The sequence below is a fragment of the Lonchura striata genome, chromosome 5 (assembly GCF_046129695.1).
Source record: "Lonchura striata isolate bLonStr1 chromosome 5, bLonStr1.mat, whole genome shotgun sequence".
Lineage (NCBI taxonomy): Eukaryota > Metazoa > Chordata > Aves > Passeriformes > Estrildidae > Lonchura > Lonchura striata.
In genome coordinates this window covers 37,373,954-37,397,094 of record NC_134607.1, presented here as the reverse complement: position 1 = coordinate 37,397,094, position 23,141 = coordinate 37,373,954, and the positions used below count along the sequence as shown (strand labels likewise).

The 23,141-nt window shown below is 35.2% G+C and overlaps 1 long non-coding RNA gene across 1 annotated transcript; it reads right to left on the bottom strand.

The window, feature by feature from the left end:
• Nucleotides 1–13,368: 13,368 nt before the first annotated feature.
• LOC110478553 (uncharacterized) lies at nucleotides 13,369–15,122 on the bottom strand. Its single transcript, XR_002466775.3, has 3 exons — nucleotides 15,011–15,122; nucleotides 14,145–14,198; nucleotides 13,369–13,571 (listed from the first exon to the last, which is right to left on the bottom strand). It is a non-coding gene; the product is annotated as an uncharacterized LOC110478553 (long non-coding RNA).
• Between the last annotated feature and the right edge of the window lie 8,019 nt (nucleotides 15,123–23,141).

Sequence of the window (23,141 nt, the reverse complement as noted above, 5' to 3'; positions counted from 1 at the left end):
AAGATGCCAAAATATTATGCACCACAATAATAGCAGTTAATAAAAATAATAATAAAAAAAGAAAGCAGCATGTTATTGTCTCATAATGCAAACTTACCACAGAACATTCTCATTGGCAGTAAGGGATGCTCTGAAATAATTTTTCATTAAAAATATTTTCTTCTAGTTCTGGTTATAAATTATTGGGTTTGAGGTCTGGATTTTTTTTCCAAAAGGTCCAGTTTGAAGACTGTCTCTTGGAGTTATGCTTTGTTTGAATCCAGAGCCCTCTTCTACCATGATGCTTACCACAGGGTAGGACAAAGGACAGAATGGTACCAATGGAACCAGAGTAGTTATCAACTTAATGAATTATATTTTTGAATTAGTTGTTGATTTCAGTGCCATAACTAGGTAGACTGCACTTCCAGCTCCCTTTTTTGTTTTTGTTTTTTGTTTGTTTCAAGCTCATGTGCATTTCTGACTTAGTCTGATTCCAGAGGAAACAATGTACTCTAATCCCATTGCTTTTTTCTGTGAAAGAAGATACAGGGGGAGACAGCAAGAAAAGAAACAGTAAGGGTATCACTTTAGGGCACAGGGAGGCAAAACAAAAAGTGGAGTGCCAACTGCTATAGGTTCCTTGCTCTGGTAAATTCACATCTGAGCAGGCAATAAAAGGGTGTTGTTGCACTTAAGTGAACTGTATGAGCTGCAGTAGTTATCCACGACTGCCCCTGTCTTATCTTACATGTGAAATAAATTATGTAAGCTTAGAGTACCCTCACCATGTTACCCACATCAGTAGTTAAAGGTTGACATTAACTTATGCACTACACTTTATCAGGCCAAGAATACATGCATAATAAATAGATTGAGAATAACTATCTTTGAATCACAGCACCATGCTTTTCAGGAAGATAACATTTTTAAATTATGTAGAATAATTTCATTATTTCAGATTCATCTGTTCTGTGAATACCTCCATGCTGTAGCTAAAGTGAAGACTTCAGATTTCCTGTAAATAAGAGGTACACATTTTGCATTCATTATATCTTTAATCATCAGTATTATATCTTTAATCTTTAGGCAACTAAGGTTGCCTGAAGTCCCTGTTGCCCTTATGAGAGCAAACATTTTGAGTCCTTTTGGGAAGAACCTGAGGGCATCTTCAAGGGATAATCCCCAGACTATTTTTTTTTTTCCCTACTTGATGTCAATGAAATGGCAAATAGAATAGCTAAAGGATACGTGCAAATATTGTTGCTGATGGGTTGGGTACATCACCAATTCCCAATGCCATCCAGGAGTATCAGCAGGTTTGCCCCAGAGCTCGCCTTTGGGATGACTGAAGAAGCAATCAAGGTGGATGGCAAGCTCTTCTGGCCTTGAGGCTACCCTGAGGGCTGCTCTACACAGTAACATAGACCCAGCATCTGGGACTCTGCAGGCCATCAGTGAAGCAGCCTGTGCTTTCAGAGCTGATGCTTCAGGCTCTTGGCACACCACTTATGTCTTGCTAAACAGTTCACACTTTCAAAGTACTCAGAAACTGATAGCAATAAGCCTGTTCAGCTATGAGATGTGAATATATTGGGTGCTAGTGAGATAGCATTGATGACTATTTTAAAGTGGAAAAAATTAACAGATATAAATATTGATTGGATGACTTGGACACAGAGTGTAAAGCTGAATGACAAAGGGCCTGATCCTATACTGGTGCTATGTATAACTCATATTGTCTTTGATTTTGACTTTTCAATTTCTTGCACTCTTTTACTTTCTAACCATTAGAAAATTATCTCCTGTTTATTCAAGTCCTAAACAGCAAACTAGTGTCTCAGTAAGTTTCCTACATATGTGACTTTAAGATGTGGAAGTGAGAAAAATAATTATAATTTTGCCCCAGTAGATATGACTGTTCAACAGAATCTCCTCTAGCTGGTCTTATTTGCATGCAATATATGTAGAAGAAAAGTATGCAATGAATTTAATGGCTTTTTTCTTACTCAATATACTAATTTATGGACTTATAAGCACAACATAATTTGTTGAATAGTGCTGGAGAACAAGTTTATCAGCTCATTAAAATCTTGACAATACAAACTGCAATTAACAAAAGGGACTGCAGAATGCAGTGTGTTATAGACTTTGTCATTCAGCTAAAGGTTTCTACCTATTTGCAATAATTTGAAAAGCCAGATTGCAAGAGTTTAATTAGTTTAATTGTAGTTCTTGGTGTTCCAGATGAGTTCATACTTGGACAGTATTCTAAATATTTAAAATTCTCTTGGAGAATTGGATGGCATCAAGTTGCTGCTGGGAATCAAGAAGTGGTAATAATGTTATGCAGTGGCATGTGATGGGGGATTTAAACAATCAAAGAAAAGTAACACCCACACATTTTGGATTAAAATTCACTTTTGGCAAATCTCAAAGCAGACTCTCTTGAATAGCATTTCCAATTAATCCATTATGAATAGTCTTAGAAGGGTATTAGGCTAAATTATTTTCCATATAATTATGGGAATTAAGAATGGATTGAAAGAAGCTCTGAGAAAGAGACTTGGGGATGTTGGTTGACAAGATGCTGAACATGACCCACCAATGTGCACTCAGAGCACAGAAAGCCAAATGTCTTTCTCAGCTGCATCAAAAGGACTGTGACCAACAAGTTGAGGGATGTGATTCTGCACCTCAGCTCTTCTCTGGAGAGACCCCACCTGCATCCAGCTCGGGTGTCTCCAGCATGAGAAGAACAAGAACCTGCTGGAGTGAGTCCAGAGGAGAGGCATCAAGATGATCAGAGGGCTGGACCACCTCTCTTATGAAATAAGGCTGAGAGTTTGGATATTCGGTCTGGAGGAGAGGTCTCTTAGAGCAACCTTCCAGTACCTGAAGGAGGCCTATGAGAAGGCTGGAGAAGGGCTTTTTAAAGGTTCTGCAGTAATAGGATAAGGGGGCATGGCTTCAAACCCAGAGAAAGTAGGTTTAGATTAGGTATTAGGGAAGAAATTCTTGACTGTGAGAGTGGTGAGGCATTGAAACAAGTTTCTCAGAGAAAATGTGAATGCTCCATCCCTGGAAGTGTTCAAGACCAGTTTGGATAGGGCTCTGAGCAACCTGGTCTCTGCACATGACCAGGGGATTGGAGCAAGGTGATTTTTAAGGTCCCCTCCCTTCCAAACTATGACTGTATGATAATTATCCTGTTTAAGCAAGACCATTGCTTAAAATCCTAGGCAAGAATGGAAAATTTTAAATGCAAAATATCTTTAGTATCTGTTTTAAAGTTTATGACTACATGAACCAAATAAGATAAATTCCCAGGGTCTATTTATTCATACAGTACCATTGACATAAATTTATGGATTACTGGCAAGCATCAAACCACAGCTTTTAAGCACAGAACTGAACAGAAATGAACATTACTTTCCCTGGTGTCATTCCACAATACAATAGCTGTACAAAAATGCCATATACCTTTTCCCAAAAGGTACTACTAATGGCTGTTCTCTTTCTATCTAATTACTGGATTTTGTTTGCTTGTGACTTCTAATCTTTCTTACTTGTGCAGAAGAATGGGTGTTCATAGGAATCGAATTTTGGAAAGCCTGAAAGTTTTCTATTCCTCTTGTAGCTTCATTTACCACTGAATCTTGTTCCTAGTTACACCAAAGAGCTAGACATAGAGAGGGACTTTTTCCCTCATTTGAATCAAATTAAAAATTTGTATCTGACATGTATTTAACTATTCAGTTGCCATACTGGTTACAATGTATACCCATGAAAATACTGACACATTTACAGGACATGTATGAGCTGTATTAAGAATGCAAACTACATCATAGACAAAAGCACATTTTGAATAGCAACTTGCAAGAATTATTCTCATGCAGAAATGGACATGCTTTAGCATATTTGATCAGTGCTCCTGTTTTTAGCACTTGGAAATCAAATGCTCCTCCATTGTTTACCTAAAATAATGTGAACAGATCAAACACATTTGTGCAATCCCCATATATGTAAAGCTGTAAGCCACAAAAAGGTATGTCCTTGTGTGCCACTAATATTTTCTAAGAGTAAAAAATTTTCATTTAATCTGAAATATTTCAGTCAAAGTTTCCCTCAAATCAAGTACGCAAAAAGGGAAAGTTTCAAGATTAAAATGAATTTGAAAGCTGTGTTCTCACCTCCATTAGTTAATTTTAATGGATATTCTGTCAGCTGAATACACTACTAGAAGTGTTGACAGAAGGAAAAATAATATTTTCTGCAAATGTTAAAGAAAACTTATAGAAGGTGATTTCAAAATTCTTTATGGCAATTACTTGTAATGTAATTTATGTTCATTTAGTGAGAAAGAGAAATCTCTCAAATAAAAGCTTCTTGTGTGACTAAAGCAGTCTGAACTTCAGATACAAAATACTCCCAGTAACTCAGCTATGTAAAATGGATGTACAGAATTATGTTTACACCACTGAACTATTTGTTAAAGCTGTAGGATTAACACCCAGTTAACTATATGCTCCCACTTAATTTCATCAACTTTCCTCAGCCTCATGTAGTCACTCAATTTCTCCTTGTCTAAATTTACCACACCAGAAAATAAACTAATGCTTACTTTCTCATCTAACTAAAGCTGAGGAAATAAATGGCTTCAGACAGAACCTTCTTTTGCTGTCACAGAAGAGTAGTGTTTGACTGAGAGCTCTTTAGGACTTGAACTGACTTTCACTGTTTGCCTATAGAGCTCCTTGCAGCCTGCAGCAATATCATGAGGAAAATAAAAAACACTACACATTTTCTTGTTGTTTTTTTTTTTTTTTAATAATTATTGGATTATTAAATAGAGACCTACATATGTAAATATTTCTTGATTAATTGGAGAACTTGAGTCACTCCTGAGCAATTGAACCAATATGTCACAAATTAACACATGGAGCAAATTACTCCTGCTCCTCATATTGGGGGTTGTAGTTTCTAATGGAGTTTTTGGTTAAAATATATTTTTTTTTATGGTGGAAATTTAAAATTTTTCAAAAAGATATTTCCATGCAAATATGTTTGCTCCATTATGGGATTACTGAAATACAAATTATGACAATGAAGATATAAATTAGGATTTCATTTGGTGAGTAATTTCAAATATCAGATGTATTCAAACAGTAATATTATCTGTGAGGAGATAAATATGTTGTTTGCCTGCTATATTTCACTGCAATTAGTAAAACATTTTTCTCCAGTACAAAAAACTACGTAATCCTACATAAAAATTAGGACATGTTTCCTTTTCCTAGGAGTATTTTTTTCCATTTAAGAGCAAGCTGATTCTTTTGGTACTACAATACTTCGAAAATTCTATTACTATCAACTGTTAAGGGAATGTTGCCTACAGTTCAAGTATGTCTTGTCTTTGTTCTGAGAAAAGTGCTTGGAGTTACATGTCAGATTTTTAAGTTCATAAGAAATATGAACTTCATAAGATTTGTCTTGTCTCACTGCAATAAAACTGGTATAAATTAGTGTCTTTCTCACTGAAAGAAAGTTTTCTGTTTCTAAACGTCTTTGACTTGTGTCAAGATCTTTCCTCAAGGGTTGATACCTGTCTTTTTGTGACAAAGTGAATATCAAAAAGAGAAACAAAAGGAAATTGGAAAAAAAAGAGAGATACATTTTTGAATGAAGAGGTAGATCTTTATAATTCCTGTAAATTGAGACAGAAGTAGTGAGTGGGTAGAAGAGACTTGTATGGACTTTTTAGTGCAGTTTAATAGGAAATTAAGCACCTTTATATCTGCTCATCTATCATGCATTCATCTTTATCTCTTGACATGTCCTTAGTAAATGGTGACATTTGGAAACAGTTCAATTAAAGTCACTGTGTTCTGGGTATTGCTGCAAACACTGCATATGAAATAAATAACTTGTAAATTGCATTGCATGAATATCACTACTGAAACAGCAAGTAGTATCATAACAATGAGTATGTATAACAAAGTTGAATGAATACTGATTAGTCACTTATTTTATGGTAGTTCTATGGTCAAAGGCCATTGTAACCTTACTGTTCAAGATTCATAAAAATTATGTCTATGTTAGAAAGAAGGCTGGAAAGATTAAACTTTTCTGTAAGCCGAAATGCAGGTAGAAGAAAAAAATTAATAAATTCTCTCTCATAGCTTAATCTCATAGTTAAAGGAAGAATTTTCCTTTATTTTGGTGTCCATTTTTTTAAGGTAAATCTATACTAAGGTAAAATGTCTCACTCTCTTTTCTTTCTTTTTTCTGCAGCTGAATTGTGAAATATATTTAGAGCCATGTTGAGGGAGAAGGGAACATTTAATAATTGTACATACATTCTACTTCTCCACCAGATTTCCTTTCCCGTGATATAGGTAAGGTCATGTCACCTGTTACACTCAATGAAGAGAAAACATATAAAAATATTATAGACAGTAGCCTGACTAAGGGACTAAAATGGAAATTAAAACATGGGGTACTTCAAACTAAATGTTCCAGAGAATACAGCTGTGGAATTTCTAGATCAAAGTATTTTAGTTTTCAGTTCTCTGTAAGAAACTTGGAAATCCTTCCCTGGGCCAGGGTGGGGGATGGTGGTGGTGGTAAAGGGGATGGGGCTATGTGGAAAAAAAAAAAACCATTTTAAGATATTAAAATGTGGGAAGTGAAATTTTCCAACTGGCTTACACATTAAGTGTGCATGCAAATACATAAATAAGACTATATTTGCCTTTAAATGTTCTTCGTCTGGCATATATCAAGGTATTTTAGTAGAAGAGGAGTCTATGCTGCAGGATTGCTGATATATTTATTACAAAATCTTTACAACTTCTCAGATTAATTCTTGAAGAAGTTTCTGTCCAGGTCAAGAACATCTATTAACTGAGATTTTGAACCAAGCTATGCAGAAAACAATATTTCTCATCACAGTCTGTAAAACTACTTTCTCATCACAGTCTGTAAAACTACTTTAGAAAATAAGTTTTCAATGAGTTCCCATTTTACAAGTATCACAACTTTTTTATTGTAATGTGGTCAACTGTTCTCCATTTACGCAGAAGATATAAATAAATCTAGGTTGTTAGAAATTATTGCTATATTGAAGATTGGTATATCATATGGTATGGGTGGTCTTTTGGCGATCCATGACTTGCTATAAACAAGCACCGTAAAACTACAGGTGTGCCAGGTGTCGTACATAACGTAGGACACAAGACACTGGCTCATGACTCACACACTCTTTCACACACATTAATGCAACTGTGCAACATTCCTACACTTTCTTCCCTGATGGGAATTTGATCAAGCTGACAGTGATGGTCACTATGTCAGAGTGAACAGTAGGCACTGAGGTATATATCTATCAGCATAAAACATCTACTAGAGCTTCATGGTGGTCATGTCCTTCTTATTGGCAGCCAATCCAGCATAACCAATCTGTTTTGTTGAGTTGTTGCACATTTTGAAATGTCTGATGGATCGAATCCCTATTACCAGCCAAGAGTCAAAGAGGAAAAGAGCTGCTCAATAGGAGCAGCTGATATATTATAAAGATCAACAAAAATGTGATGTTAAATCTTGTGAGCTCTAATGTGAGCACATTAGCAAGTAGGTTGATGCTAATTGTGCATATGTTGAGATGTTGAATGCATGTTACACATAGAAGTATTGCTTGTTGTACAGTGTTATAACATTTTAACAGTTGAAAAAATACTCAGTAGAAAGTAGGCACTTCTATTGTTTCAATTACCTCAATGAATCCATATTATTATTCATAACTTTATGCAAATATACTACATACAAACAATGTAAGTCCAATGTACATTAGAAACAATATTTATACCAGTTACTAACATGTCTCTGTCCCATAAAATGTAAGGCTTATACCCAATAGGTATGAACAAATGAAAACCATAGATCTCTGAAGAAAGCAAATAAGCAGATATGTAGTCCAAGATGCAGCAAAGAAGACAAGCCTCTGCCAAAGAGAGAAAGCTAGTGAGCTGATCCTCTGCATCGCACCTTCTTAACTATAAAAAAAAAGGAGTTGCCCAGTGACCTAGACTGACTGCTTTACTCTGGCAACTAAGTTTGTTGAATTCTGAGTGTAATGGATTACACTCAAACTTTTTTTTTTCTTTATTTCCTAAGTTTTTGCAACAGATTCAGAAAAAAAGTGTATATCTAGTCCCATTTGTCCAGCTTTTGCTCTGGTAGGGTGATGATGCCCATTGTAACATTTCTTATGAGTACAGTAAATCACAGAAAATACTAATTAAAAAAGGACAATCTGAATCTTTATGGCTTTGTGTGTGTTTCCAGTATGGGTTTCTTATTAACCTAGTCTTGCCATTTACTAAGGAACTCAACCTAAGATAAAGAGTGAGTATGTTTCCCTATACAGCATGTTTCTCCCCTTTTTTATCTCTATATGCACACCACAAATTGGTTTTTGAGTGGTCTGCTTTGTAAAGCGATATAAGTAGGGACTGATAGGCTGCTGTTATGGGTAATTCAATAAAAGGGAGAGGAATGCCAATTCAGGATGCCACAAAATCATGGATGGAGAAAACATAGAGGGAATTTTTTTAACTTTCAGCCTAGAAGAAAGTATGTTAAAAATAAAATACAACAAAAAATTGTGAACAGAGTTATTACAGGGGAATTACAAAGCATGGGTCTTTTAAATTTTTTTTAATATCAGTGTAATATTTTTCCTCCTTCACTCCTCCCCTTATCCAGTTTTTATAACTTGCAGCTAGTTTAAAATTAAACTATCTTCTAAGGTCTGAGAAAATGTCATTGCATTTCATCTACAAAGCATCCAGCATACCTCAGAATGCTGTATAAATAACATGGAGGTCTAATTCTGTGCTCAACCTCAAGAGATTCAGAAGAAGCAGAAAGATGATTTTAAAGTTATTTTTATTCTGTTTAGGTTTTGCTTTGACTGAGAACAGATGGTGTGTTGTAACTCTTTTCAAATGAGCCGAATATCTACAGGTTTGAAAGTTTAAGGTAAATCTCCTTGTCATACTCTGCATGAAGGAGATCCTATGCAAGTAAAGTGTATTTTCTCCACTAGGTGAATCCTCTGCTTGGGTCTTAAGACATCTTCATTAATGCAGTGATATACATGGGGCAACTATATGGGGCCACATAGTTCTTTAAAGACCCAGAACTGCAGCTGGCCCTGTTTGTCAAGACAAATAGGTGCCAGAGATGAGAAGCCACATGGAAGACTGTTTTCCAGCTGGCAAATTTAAAAGGCTCCCAGTCAAAAAGAGGACTCATGCAGAGAGTAGCTTATTAGCTAGAGGATAGAAGAGACTAGCTGCCTGATTTGAAAGGTTCTAGAAATTGTTTTCTTTTCCTCTTCTCTAGAGGGGTTGAGATTGTTCTCTCTGTTAGCTTGATGGTTAATCAAAGTCATGTGTATTCTGTAGCTGAATTGCTCTTGTACTCATATCAGGCTTTGACCAGTGAACAAGCACTGCACCACAAAGTTTGAATCAATATGTTTTAACTTAAAGGAGATTAGTCACAGAGGCTGGTTTTCTTGGTTTGTTTCTCTCACTGTGTTTTCTTTAGACTCAACACAGAAACAAAGCCTCTTTCAGAAAGAGCTTAGAAAATATATGTTAGGCTGGTTCAGTCATCCTTGAAGGACTTTCTTTTCTTTCTAAGGAAGCTCATCAGATTACTTCTCCCCTTCTTCAGAAGTATGCTCTTTTTGATACCTTTCTCTTTGTAAACTGCCCTAAGAAATATGATGTTAAATATTTTGTCAATTTTAGAAGGCTCATTGAAGCAAAATTTTGTGCATTAAGCTTAAGCCTTGCAAACTGCTGCCTGTATCTTTCTGTTCACATTCATAGAAGTCTTCAATATTGTCTAAAGAAAAATAGAATTTAGACAAATCATTGTAGCATTCATCGTAGGATTATGAATACAGAAATATTTCAATATTCCATACTGTCCACAAAAGAGTTGTGTTGTGGGTTTTTCTAGGTGTGTGGGGGGGAATGACTAGCACTAAAACCATTGGGGGTTTTATTTCAGTGTCCAAGTGATAATAGAAAACTTGAGAACACACTTTGAAAGGAACAGATTTTGTTAGAGGATTTGTTTGTTTGTTGGTTGGATGGATTCAACTGTACAAGATTGTTAAATCTTAAAATAAAAGATGAGGTGGAGATGATTCATCTTGCAAACATTTGTTATGATCCCTTTTGTTGTGAACATTTAAAAGAAGAAAATACATCATCAACTCATATAATTTATGTGGCAACTTGAATAAATCTGTTACTTTCTTTAGTATAAAGTTCTATATTAGGAATATGGCTGTTTGACAATCTGGATTTTACTAGCAGCTGATTACTCTTATCCTGTTTACCTCCAGCAGGAGGCAAAACTTAAAGGTTATGAGAAGTAGGAGGAAAGCAAAAGTACCTGGGGAATCAGCATCAGATTCTACATGACTTCATACAATTTTATATAATTTCTTAGTTTAGAATTCTTCTCATCTGTGAACAACACATAATCCACATAATCCCAAAGCTATGTGCTATGATATTAGTCTCTGTCTTTTGAGAAGCTCTTTTTCTGTGGATGCCACACAATATTCCTATCATAAAGTCCTCCATGTGAGACTAGTTCTTTTCTGCATGAATTACTATTAATCCTTGGTGACTTCAGCATTTTTCCCAGAGATCCATAAAGTCAGTGCATGGCCATCTAAAATTCTACAAGTTTTTTGTATGTTTGTAGAATTGATTTCACTGGCATTCACTGCAACAAATTGCTAAAAATCTATGGTGTAAGCCTCTATGCATACTCCATTCTACTGTATTTCTCCATTCGAATACATGAACTTCATTCTTTTCACCTATTTCAACAGGCATCTGCCAGAGACATTAATACTGATGTAAACTACATATTTAGCAGTTGAACCAAAGCTTTTAAGAAGAAAAATTGTCTGTGAGACACTTTGTTTTGACTGAACTATTCTCAGATACCATCTCACTGATAGCAAAACCTTTCTATTTCCTGAATATACTTTGGCAACATGCCTTCTGATTTGCTTTTTTTTGTGGTCACAAATATCTGCTGTTTTCTGTCTGTGTGGAGCTCAATTTTCTCTCATCCCTCTTTCATTATTTCTGCAAATGATTCTACCATTTGATCTATGTCTTTCCTTCTTGTTTTCTCTTCCCTCTAATGGGCTTGCTCTGTGTGTGTGTTCTTTTCCTTTCATTGTTTTTTGGCGTGTTTTTTCTTGTTTTTTTTTTGTTTTGGTTTGGTTTGGTTTGGTTTGTTTTTTTTGTGGGGGTTTTTTGGTTGGTTTTTTTTTATTCTTGTTCTACCACTGCAGTCCAGCAAATTTGCTGTTGAACTGTTAAGACATGTAACTGTCTCTTCCTCTACCATGCATGCATGGTAAATATCAAAGTCCAAAAGTCTGTGCTCTAGTTATTATTCTGCACCCTTTTATCCTTTATATCTTTAAATATCAATGTGTTCCACAATCTTTTTTACTTTCTTTTATGATTTAACCCCAGACAGGAGCCAAGTAGCATGCAGCTACTCACACAACCAGCAGCATCAAGGAGAGAATTGAATCATAAGGGTAAAAGGTAAAAAACTTGTGGGTTGAGATAAAAACAGTTTAATAGGGAGAATGAAAGCCATGCACACAAGCAAATCAAAACAAGGAGTTAAATCACTGCTTCCCATGGGCAGGCAGGTGTTCAGCCATCCCCAAGAAAGCAGAGCCCTGTCCCATGTAATGGTTACTGGGGAAGACAAATGCCTTCACTCTGACTGCCCCTTCCTCCCCTCCCCCATCCACTTCCTCCTTCTTCCCCCCACTTTATATACTGAGCATGATATCATATAGAATATCCCTTAGGTCAGTTTGGGTCACCTGTCCAGACTCTGTCTCTTCTCAGCCTCCTGTGAATCCCCAGTGCGACAGTATGAAAAGCAGGAAAGGCCTTGGCTCTGTGTAAGCTCTTCTCAGTAATAAAAAACCATCTCTTTATTATCAATCTTATTATCTTCAGCACAAATCTAAAACATAGCCCCACATGAGCCACTGGGAAGAAAATTTACCCCAGCCTAAACCAGCATACCTTCATCTTTACTTCCTGAATCTTTACTTTGCTAAACTCTGCCGGCTGATACTTACTAAAAATACAAGAAGTCTGTATGTGCTCTCTGACTAAAGACTCTTATGTCAAGCGGTCTTTTAACAAGACCTTATTTCTGTTGCTTTTTCTCCTTCCTTAGGTCACTGCCAGTATCATCTGTGAGCATCATCACCTTCCCTTTCCAGCAGACATCTCTGAAAAGGAAAGACAATAATTGGAAAAACTGTCATCTAACTCCCTGTTTTAAGCTCTTTTTACACAATTTCACATACCTGTATAACCATACTGTTGTACTAAAGAAGAAATTTTCTTCTTAACTTGGTTGGTAGTCACTGAAATTTCAAATTCTAAGCCAACTCCTTTCTATATGAAAAATTTTAATTCCTTGTAGCAATATTAGTCATCAAAATGACTGGTAAGGGTAGCCAGGCATATATTCAATCTTCATTAATGTTGTTCGTCAGGAGATCAACAAAGATGTTTAGAAAGAATTGGGAAATTAAAGGTATTCAGTAGTTTACCCAAATGTTTTGGATTAAAAAATTTATGCAAATTCAAAGTGTCAACAACAACCAAGCAAGCAAACAAAGAGAGGATTATTTCACCTATAGAGTTCTAATGCAGTAATTCTGACATATAATTTGATTGCAGTCACTGGAAGAGGTTTCACACAACAACTTTCAGGACTGCATTCTTATTTTTTCTGTATATACATTTTGGTTTAAACATCTTAATAAAGCTTAATTTAGCTTGAGCTCTTTAACTTGAGCATCCTTTTTCTTTAATTTTAATTTTATTGAAACATGACAATTATGTCTCAAAACAAAATCAAAATTCCAGAAACCATCAGATTTTATCCACAATGCTAACTAATGCACAGTCTGGCCATGGAAAATATGCCATTCATCTTTGTGCTACTTAAAATAGTTACTTTAGTATTGGCAGTGCTGATTATAAAGCAAACTTTTAACAGTGGTATGCAAAGCATCACAAAATGAAGTTCAATACAGATTAAATCTTTGTATAAATATATATATGTATTCATACACCCATATACATATATATATAACAACTATTTATTTATGTGTATATATATATATATATATACACTCATAGATTTTAGCTAACACTTGAGATCCATTATAAAATTGATCTCCTTAATGTTAAGTATAAATGAGGGGAAAACTGAAATGACAGACAATACTGTACATACTGAGTTTTGAGATAGTATCATGGTTTTTATTTCTTTAAACTAAATCTATGTCTGGGATGTCATGCTTTTCAAAGAGGAGGAGTAGACTAATTGGGTAATAAAACCAATCATGTACATAGGGCTGGATCCTAAGCCTGTCACAATCAAAGTTTATCTTTCCATTGATCTTCCACCTTCTGAAGTGTTACCAGGTATCCACAACACTGAAAGAAAAATAGCAGAGTAAAAACAGAGAATGTTTTTTCTTTTCTTTCCCTGTTACTTAAGTGTAACATGATTTTAAGAAGTATAAAGCTTTTCTGGGAAGGAGAACTTAAGTTTTCAGAGGCACTGTAATCTCAGCTACTCTTTTCCCTTCTAGTAGTTATAAAGATATCAATAAAATCTGAGAAAAATATCATGCACTTATGAAAAGAAAATAGTTTCAACAGAAGACTGTAGAATATAGTTATGAGGCATTACACTTTTCAATAACTCTCAGCTGCATTGGAATTCAAGCATGACATAGCTCAGGTACATTCTGCTTTTGAAAAAGTAGTTTTTAAGCATGTATTCTGTACATTACCAACACAATAATTTGAGGTGCAACCAGAGGTGCAAGACTACAGGTATCATGTCATTAGTTTTTACCTTGTCATTACATTCCATTCTGATGGAAATTAACAGAAACATAAATCTTATTAACAGATTATTTATACAGAACTATATTTTTAATTTGATTTGATATCTGTGAGGATCTATTCATTTCAGAAGCAATAGAAAAGATTGTAACTCACCTCATGGTTTGATTCATACCTCCTCTACCCATCAGTGTATATCTTGCTTGCTGGCTAGAATCAAGGTAGAAACATTTGGAAAAGAAGCATTTTTGGCAATTAGAAGAACTAATTTTCAGTAAGTGTGCCTAGCAAAATCAGCAACCAGCTTTCCATAAGACGTTTTGCTAGAAATTATTCCTTCACACCAGAAGAATATGTTAAGTGAGTAAGAAATCCTATTTCAGACTGGGATTTTGCCAGCAACACTGAATTCACAGAGATATATTTTTTTATTGGCATGAAAAGCTGCAATAGTTTTAACTCTCCTCCCAAACACAGACACTCTCATCTTCTTTGCCATTACATTGAACTTGGATTGTTTGTTCAGTAGCAAGAAAATCTCTTAGCTGATGCCTAAGTGAAAGAGGACTGACATCTCAGGTAAAATAGATTCTGATCCTCTAGATATAGTAGTCTCAGGATGCTGAAAATCAGTGGCATTTAAATGTGATAGTAGTCATCTGAGTTGGTAAAATAAGTTGTTAGGTGTTCAAGCCTAAAAAAATTTAAATTCCCAAATTAGAATCATGAGAAATAAAAGCACATTTTACTGAGAGTATCACATCCTTTTTTAAAACTAAAATGTTTAAGGTTTTTATTTCTCTCTTTAATTCCTTTGGCAAAATATTTTTTCCAACACTGTCATGTCCATTGGTCTTATCTGTTCGAAGAGTGCACTCGACTACAATGATGTGGTTTAGTAGCTGTAATAAGATCCTGACAACAGTGCTTTTGAGCATGGATAGAGAGCAAACAGGATTTTTTTCTGTTTTACAGGCATGTTTTCAAGCAAAAAAAAAAAAAAAAAGGTTTAAAATTCTTACCTTTGTATTTCATGCAGCTGGAGAACCTTATCTGAGTTTCATTATCTGTCCTAGAGAAAGTCATCCCATAAAGTCAGAGCTCCAAATTTCTGCCTGATTTGAAGCTAAAAAACCACCCATATTTTCACATGGTATTTGCTTAACATTTTTTCAAATGTTCTTTCTTCCACTGAGAGAGAAGGTCAGAGCTGAAATGTTGAGATGGATTTGTTGAAACTTTCATCGAGGAAATGTTGGTCTTATGCAAGGTCAGAATCAGAATTTAATTTGCAAAATCCTGGTGAAGACAGGCAAAACTGTGGGTTTTAAAGGGAGGTTTAGGAAAGGTCTTATTGTTGAAGTACAGTAGAACTTTAATCCTGTTTGCTTTGAACAATGAGTTCATTGGCCTTATAATGATTTCATAAACTATTCAATGAAAAATCCAGTGCAATAATTAAGGAAATTACTAGCCTCTCTGTAGAAGCAAAAATTTGTAAGCAAGCTAACAAAAGATTAGTCCAAATAATAAAAACAGAATACAAAAGTCAAGCTATGTATTAGGTTCTTAAATACAATGGCAGAAAATGTCACTTCTTTATCATATCTTCAGGGCAAATTACATCTGCATCTAAAGCCAGGACATGCTTGGAAAAACACTGTCTTTTCTAAAAAAACAATTCCATGGAATTAAATAGGAATAAAAAGCCTATGAGTAAATCTGATTTGATCATCAGTCTAATATCATATTAAAATTGTTTACTGGGAGAAGGCCAGGCAAGAAAATCAGGAAAAAAAAAAAAGGAATTTAAAACTCCTTAAACTTCAAAGAAGTAATTAAGTTTGTTTCTTACAGACCAGTATATCATGAACCTGATTCTCACAGGACATCTCAGTCAATTTAAAATTTGTTTGCTCTATCATCTCACGGGACCTATGATGCTTCTATAAGGATCTTGTTTTTGTATCAGCCTCTGTGAAAAGTAGTGAGTTATTATTTTTTAGTGAGGATTCCACACTACCTAAATATGAGCTTTTACATTGTAGAGTAACTGTGGACTGATTTGTTTATATTTGTATTAAAATAGGGAATCCTGTTGGATTCAGAGCCATAAGAACAAGAGGCCCCAGTGATCCTAATCAGCCTCCCCTGGAAACCCACACCCACATCCTTCTAAGCTCCTTGCTCACCTGCCTGCAAGGGGTACTCTTGCCCTAACTCTGAGATCCTAAAATAATAATTTCTGTTGCTTGTTTCTCTGAAATACAAAAGACCTTAAAATTATAAGATTAGTGGCCAGAATATTTTTGATTATATGATGCTTATATCCTTAGTCTACAGTAAGATGCAGCATCCCATAGTCTCCAAAATACTCAGATTTAAAATCCACATGATCATTACTATATTGTGAAATCTGTTCTGAACCAAATCCTTTGGACAGCAGTATAACATATCACAGAAATTTTTAATCTATTTGCTTCTGAGTATAGAATTACTCAGTAATATAAGGTATAGATAAACAACTTTGTGAGGAAAAGGCACTAAAATATCCCTGGCTAGTTAATTATTACAGCTGAAAAAACAGACTAAATTTTGGGATAGGATGGCAGGTGGCAAGGGCCCCAGGAGCTTCCCCTTTCATCTGGCTACCATTTTCACTCTGCAAGAGCTTATGAGTGAAAGTGTGTGTTCCAGGGAACCATGTGAAAAGAAATAAGCCCTTACAGAAATGGAGTGTAATAAGGCTAGCCACTGGGAAGTAAAATATCAATGTCTGTATGACAGTCTGGAAGGTCACCAGTTTTGGGCCTCCATGATGCCCAATAAATGGGGTCATGGAAGATTCTTCTTGATTTATTTTCTTGCCTAAAGACATTCCTCTCTCAGGTTAGACAGATCTCTGCTTGCCTGTCAGTCCTGACTGACTTCACTAGAAGCCACATAAAACAGTATATAGGAAAGCAGCATCAGACTCAAGTAGAAAGTGCTAAATTCTTACTTGATATCAGGCCATATGCACTTTGGTTTGAGATAGATTAGTGATCCCAAACAGCCCTGAAGCCCTTGATAGTCTTTGACACTGGAACAAGTAGCAGCACATGGCCTATGTTTATATCATTAACATTACACAAGCTACAGCAGAGAACAGTCATGATCAGTGGTAGTTCCTTATTGGTGGTGAGGAACTGCTCAGAAATTATGTAATTTGGCCTGATTCAAAGCAATGCTAGGGAAACATCCTAAGAATTTCAAAGTGGCCAATAAAGAGCCTAGTGAAAGATGTGCTCCTTGTCAGAAACAAGATTCCTAAGTGGCTTTGTCAGCTCTGTCTTCCATTTGCTGTAGATAGTGAGTGAGCTAACAGGTGGGTATGGATTAACAGGAAGGGCAAACTTATCCCTTGAAATGTCACTTGTCAACACACCCTATTTCACAGCCATGGTCCAGAAAGGCAGTTCTGCAGTGATTTCTCTCTAATAGCCCATGAGTATATGCTAATTGTTCAACATGGATCACTGGATAAGTACCTGTGTGAAGTCTTTTTGCTGGCACAGGTACCTGTATTTGGTAATTCAGGGGAGTAAATTTTATACATTTTATTGCTCTATTAATGAGAAGCCCACAAACAGCTTCACTTTACAGTCACAATTTTAAAAGGAATCATTGCCTTTTATTCTGGAAAATAATGCAACAGCTTACAGAAGTTAATGTTGCATTGTGGATTTTATAGTTGTACTTGAAATTTTACAGTAAATATTAAAGCTTAATTTAATATAAATTTAAATGTTACTGACAAGAATTAGTTCCAAGTTTCCCTTTCTCACAGAAAATAACACTCTAATTATTTGGGTTATTTTGTGTTGGATTTTGCTTTTTCCTGAAGTCATTCTATCCTTCCTAATTATGAATATATTTTCAATGTATTTTTGTTCACCTTTTATGCTCCTCTGTCATTGTTAAATCTCTGCTCTAATGCATAAGTTTAATGCTGTGGGGTGTATATGCCTTATTTAAATTTAAAAAAAATATATACTGGAAAGATATTGGAGACGTGGAATTGACGATACTTCCCATTCACCATCTCTTTTGCTGCACTGATTAATTAAGATGCAGAGATACTGCTCATATTGAAGTTCATGCTATCTTCTCCTGTGTTGGTGCATAGTGGACCATTTTGTGTAATATTCTCTCTGTTGCTATAGAAAAATGTCCCGTTTCTTTTGCAGGAGCAAATATTATCACTAAACCACATCTCATCATGAAGTAAGAAGGTGTTCATTTAATGAATATCACTAAGTACAAAAACAATAATCCAATTTCTATCTTTGTAGAGAGAAGATGAATATACATACAGTGTTGGCTACTCTAGGAGCTGGACATCTTAACCAGGTCAACACAGAGCACAAGTTGCAACACAGATCTTTTAAGTTCATATTTCTTTACTGGCAGTTATGTATTTCAGCTCTGGAAGATACTTGCATTATACTTGAAAACTCAACTCCTCAGCTACTGATAATAAAGGATATCACTGAACTTGAATCTATCCAATTTAACTATTTTGCAACCAACCAGATCCCTAATATTCATTACTCTAAATGTATAAAAGATGCATTTATTAAAATAATTATTTTGTATGTCTACTTTGTGAGATCATGTGTAGTTTCATGTGTAGTACTGTGTGGAATGGAAAGGGAAATTATTGGTGAGATATTGTCCCTCTTTGGCTTATCATTCAAATTTTTATTTTTATATCCTTTACTTCATGTAAGGAACTATATCACTTTTTCTGTCTTTGAGTTAAAAGTATTTTCCTACATGGAAAGTACTAAACGAACCCTTAAAAGTCCTGAACATTTACAGTTAAAAAACCCAAAAAACCCACAATGCCTCTTCAACATCAACGTTTTTTCTCTGCTCTGACAGATGGTACACATTTCTGTTTGGATCAGAAAAATTGTCATGTTCAGAAACATTTCCATGTAACTTTTATTTATGCTATTTGAAAACAAGCCCGAGTTAACCTGATCAGAAGACTTATACCAAAAAAGCATTACTCCCAACAGTTCACTACCCCAACCTTGCTAATTCAAAGCACTAATTTTCTTTTTGCCAAACAGAAGTGTCAATGAAGAGGCTAATAAGAGATAAATTCCTTCCTTTTAGTGAAAGTGTTTAAGACAAATCAGTCATTATCAGTTATTGGATGCTGTTGGTCAGCTGTGAAGATGCTACACTGCAGCCCAAAAACACACACAGCATTCTGCTGTTTTTTGTTGTATGCTAGACTGCAAACATCTGACAGGATGGAAAACTAAGTATGTTCAAATAAACCAGAAGGAATATCTCCAAAAACTGGCGTGCACATTAACCCAAAACAACTGGCTGTCCAAATGATTGCTAATTCAGTTTTCATTATCACTCTCTTATTTTGTTTACTGAAACATTCTTTAGAATGTTTTAAAGAACCACAGGGGACATGCTACAGTTATATATTGGGGAAAATTCTATTACCATACCCAGTCCACTCTATTATACTGTTCCCTCCTGGAAAACAACAAAGATTTTGCTGGTTTATAATTTTCTTCTCTTTTGCAGTAGGAATTTGGTGCTTACTGAAGAAAGACGATTAAATTGTAAGTTTTGTATTTTTTATAAAAACCTGTCTCAATCCTGCTGGTGACAAATGTTCTGCTATCCTGGAGGAAAAAAATCAGCGTGAAAGTATTATCATGCAACAAACACTAGTGACAAACAGCTTGAGGCTAAATAGACTTTCCACAAAGCCATGCATAGGACTGTTTTTGGACAAGATACCACCTCTAGAATAACTGGAGATTGTTCTTCCTGCAAGTACTTTGTTCATACTGCCCATATTTTTTACCATGTCTGTATAAGCTTGAAGGACTTTGAAGACCTATATTCTTTGGGACATCACTCTCACTGTGAGTAATACACAGCAAAGAAACTTATGCTGAATCAATTCAGATTTCTTTCTTCTTCTTTCCAGAAGAACAAGTAGATAGGTCTACAGAGTGAATATTTTTTAAAGCCATTTTTTCTCAGAAAAAGGAACAACAGAATAATGAAAGGGAAAAAAAATACTTAACTGATGATTCTACTTCCAAATCAGTAAAATATATGCTGAATCAATTCAGATTTCTTTCTTCTTCTTTCCAGAAGAACAAGTGGATAGGTCTACAGAGTGAATATTTTTTAAAGCCATTTTTTCTCAGAAAAAGGAACAACAGAATAATGAAAGGAAAAAAAAATACTTAACTGATGATGCTACTGCCAAATCAGTAAAATATATAATGACATGCTTGATATAATCTCTAATCAGAAATTTGTCCTTACCTATATGCTTTCCCTGAAAAAATGTGTGGTTCTGTCTAATCATTCATCTGTTTATTCTTAGTTAAGGATCAATCACTGAACTGGCATTTCAGGAGCAGACAGAATAAAGAAACATAATTACCTGGAGAAAAAAAGAGGACTCTAAAGAGAGAAACTATTCAAACATCTCTGCATAATATTGGTGCAGAACATTACTGAGAAAATTCCTTGCACTGGCCAAGACTCATTTCAGCATGACAAGCAATAAACTCTGTGTAATATTTGAGTTCTAACCTCCTGTTAAAGGCCCCTTCTAATTACCTAGATATGTCAGGTGGTAAGTCTTGCCACTCAGAATAAATCTGACATCAACAGATTTCTCCTCCTAATTTTTATTTTAATAAGTAAGCCATACAGCAGCTGTGAAGTTACTGATAATGAATGTTAGGAAATAGGATTACTCAAGTGAGTTAAATCCTTCTGCCTTTTCATTATCTGCTATATAATACTTGAAAGCCACGTCCTGAATAGACAAGTAACTGGAACCTACATATTTGATCCTTATGCCTCTAGCTCTGTAACTAAACAAGGCTCAGGCAGGAGAAAACCTGGGATGACCACAGTATCTACATGTGCTTATGTGCATTGTTTTGCTCAAAAACTCTCCAGCAGGTTGTGGGTGTTTGGATATTTGCATGTTTGTGTGTGTAAGATTACTTTATGAAGAGTAGGCTGATCTTGTTTTGACATGATGTGGGCTATTTTTTAGCATCTAGTCACAAATAGTTTGGCACCTAAAACTCCAGGAGGCATTTATGCTTACAGTCCCTCAGAGATCTTGAGTTACCATGGGGCTAATTTATGCACTTCCTGAACTGCCAAGCTGCCTTGCCTGTTCCTCTAGCATGCTTTCCCCTGTAAAAGATATGCTGCTATTGGCCTTTTCTTCCCAAGCCTGTGTGATAATGGCACTGGACTAGACTTCAAGTTTGACTACCTGGACAAATAAATAATATCAGGTAAATTCTTTCCAATAAAACCAGTAACCATTTTTCCATGTTAAATTCAGCTAGATTAAGTTATCATTTTATCAACAAAGAGATCACATAAATATGACAGGAAGTATGGATTCATACTGGTAACTAAAAGTAGATCAGACATGCAACAAATTACATGGGATTCAATTATAAGGAATGCAGCTCAGTCTGAGACATTCCTGCCTTAATAAAGTGGTCTTTGACATTGAATCATATCTTGATTAAAAACTCATAGAAAATATAGATAGCACATAATAAATAGCTTAAAACCACCTTAAAGACTGGTTAAATCTAGTATTTTTAAGTGTATAGGGATCTGTAAGTGGAGCTGTTTTGACTGGGATTCCACACATAGAAATTATTATGAAGTGTCTAATTAGACCATGTTATGAACTGTATGCTAGACATACTTAGGTCTGGAATTGTAACAAATAAAGAGGACAAGTGATCAGTTACCTGAGTCACTCTGAAACCAAATGGTCACAACCTACCAAAATGTATTTTAACACACTTCATTGTGGGTAGTAGCAAAGGAAACAAGTAATTATATCTATACCTACAGAAGAGGACACTACCTCAGAATGTAATTATCCAGAAAGCTACTTGAAATCATAAGAGAACCTTCTTAATGTGAAATTTTAATCTCATACTGGAGTAAAAGGCCATTGTCCGTGAGAGAAGACTGTCAAGTTAAAGTAAATAAATAAAATTTTGACTTAGTATGCAAAAAACAGACTTCTGCCAGGATGTGTATACTGCCAGTGTCTACATCCAGACAAATATGAAAATACTGAAGATAGTTCAAAGAATGGATATAAAAGGGCTCTAGGAATCAGAAAGAGTCTTATTATCTGAGGTTTAAATAATTCAAACAATTTGGCACATCTGCAGAGAAGGTTAAAGGTGATTTAATCAGAGTACAGATCCTCATTCAAATAAAAGAGATCTGATAGTGAGAGTGCTGAGAATTTCAGACAAAGACATAAGACTCTCCAACACTTGAAAGATGAACTTGGATAAATTGAAGCTTGGGAAATTAATTTTAAAGCACTAAGAGTAATTTATGTAAGAATAGATGTCATAGACACACCAGCATATGGACTTTTTGAAGGGCAGTCTAAATGTTGCATTTAAATAAATGTTACATTTAAATACACCTTCTAGAAAAACTGAAAAAGAGAAAAGGCTCATGACTGTTTTTCCCTTTCTGGGTTTCAAATTTCAGACACTTAATTACTAATTCAGAAAAGGGAAGGGAGTTTGTTTTGTAAGAGGCATAAACCAGAAAGTGCAGCACTTTGGAAACTAACTTGATATCCAGTGCTGCTGTAGCTTGTGATTGACTGGCACAGGCTTGTCTGTAAGAAGATAAGAGGTTTACCTGTTGCTGAAAAATTTACCCTCTGTTTGGACTGTTGTGCAAAAGAGGGTATGAAATCTTCCTTTGACCATTCTATCAGTCACACTTGCTCTTTTATGTTCCTTCATTCAGTTTTGTTGACATTTGCAAAAGTTTTAATTTGTTATTTTTGATGTTTAGACCACAGTAAAAGGGATGGCAGGACAAAGAATTCGAACAAATCATTTTCATTTTTTTAGAGATGAGGTGACAGGAATCTAGGAAAAGTTCTTGGCTTTCCCACTCCTTTCTCAAACCAAGAGTATTAGAAACTCTCTGAAGTCTTTTAGTGACTTTGCTGCTGATTTAACTTCTGAAATGTGAGAGTAATGTGAAACTATATAAAAGGCTAAGATAGAATATTGCCACCTTTCTCTTTGT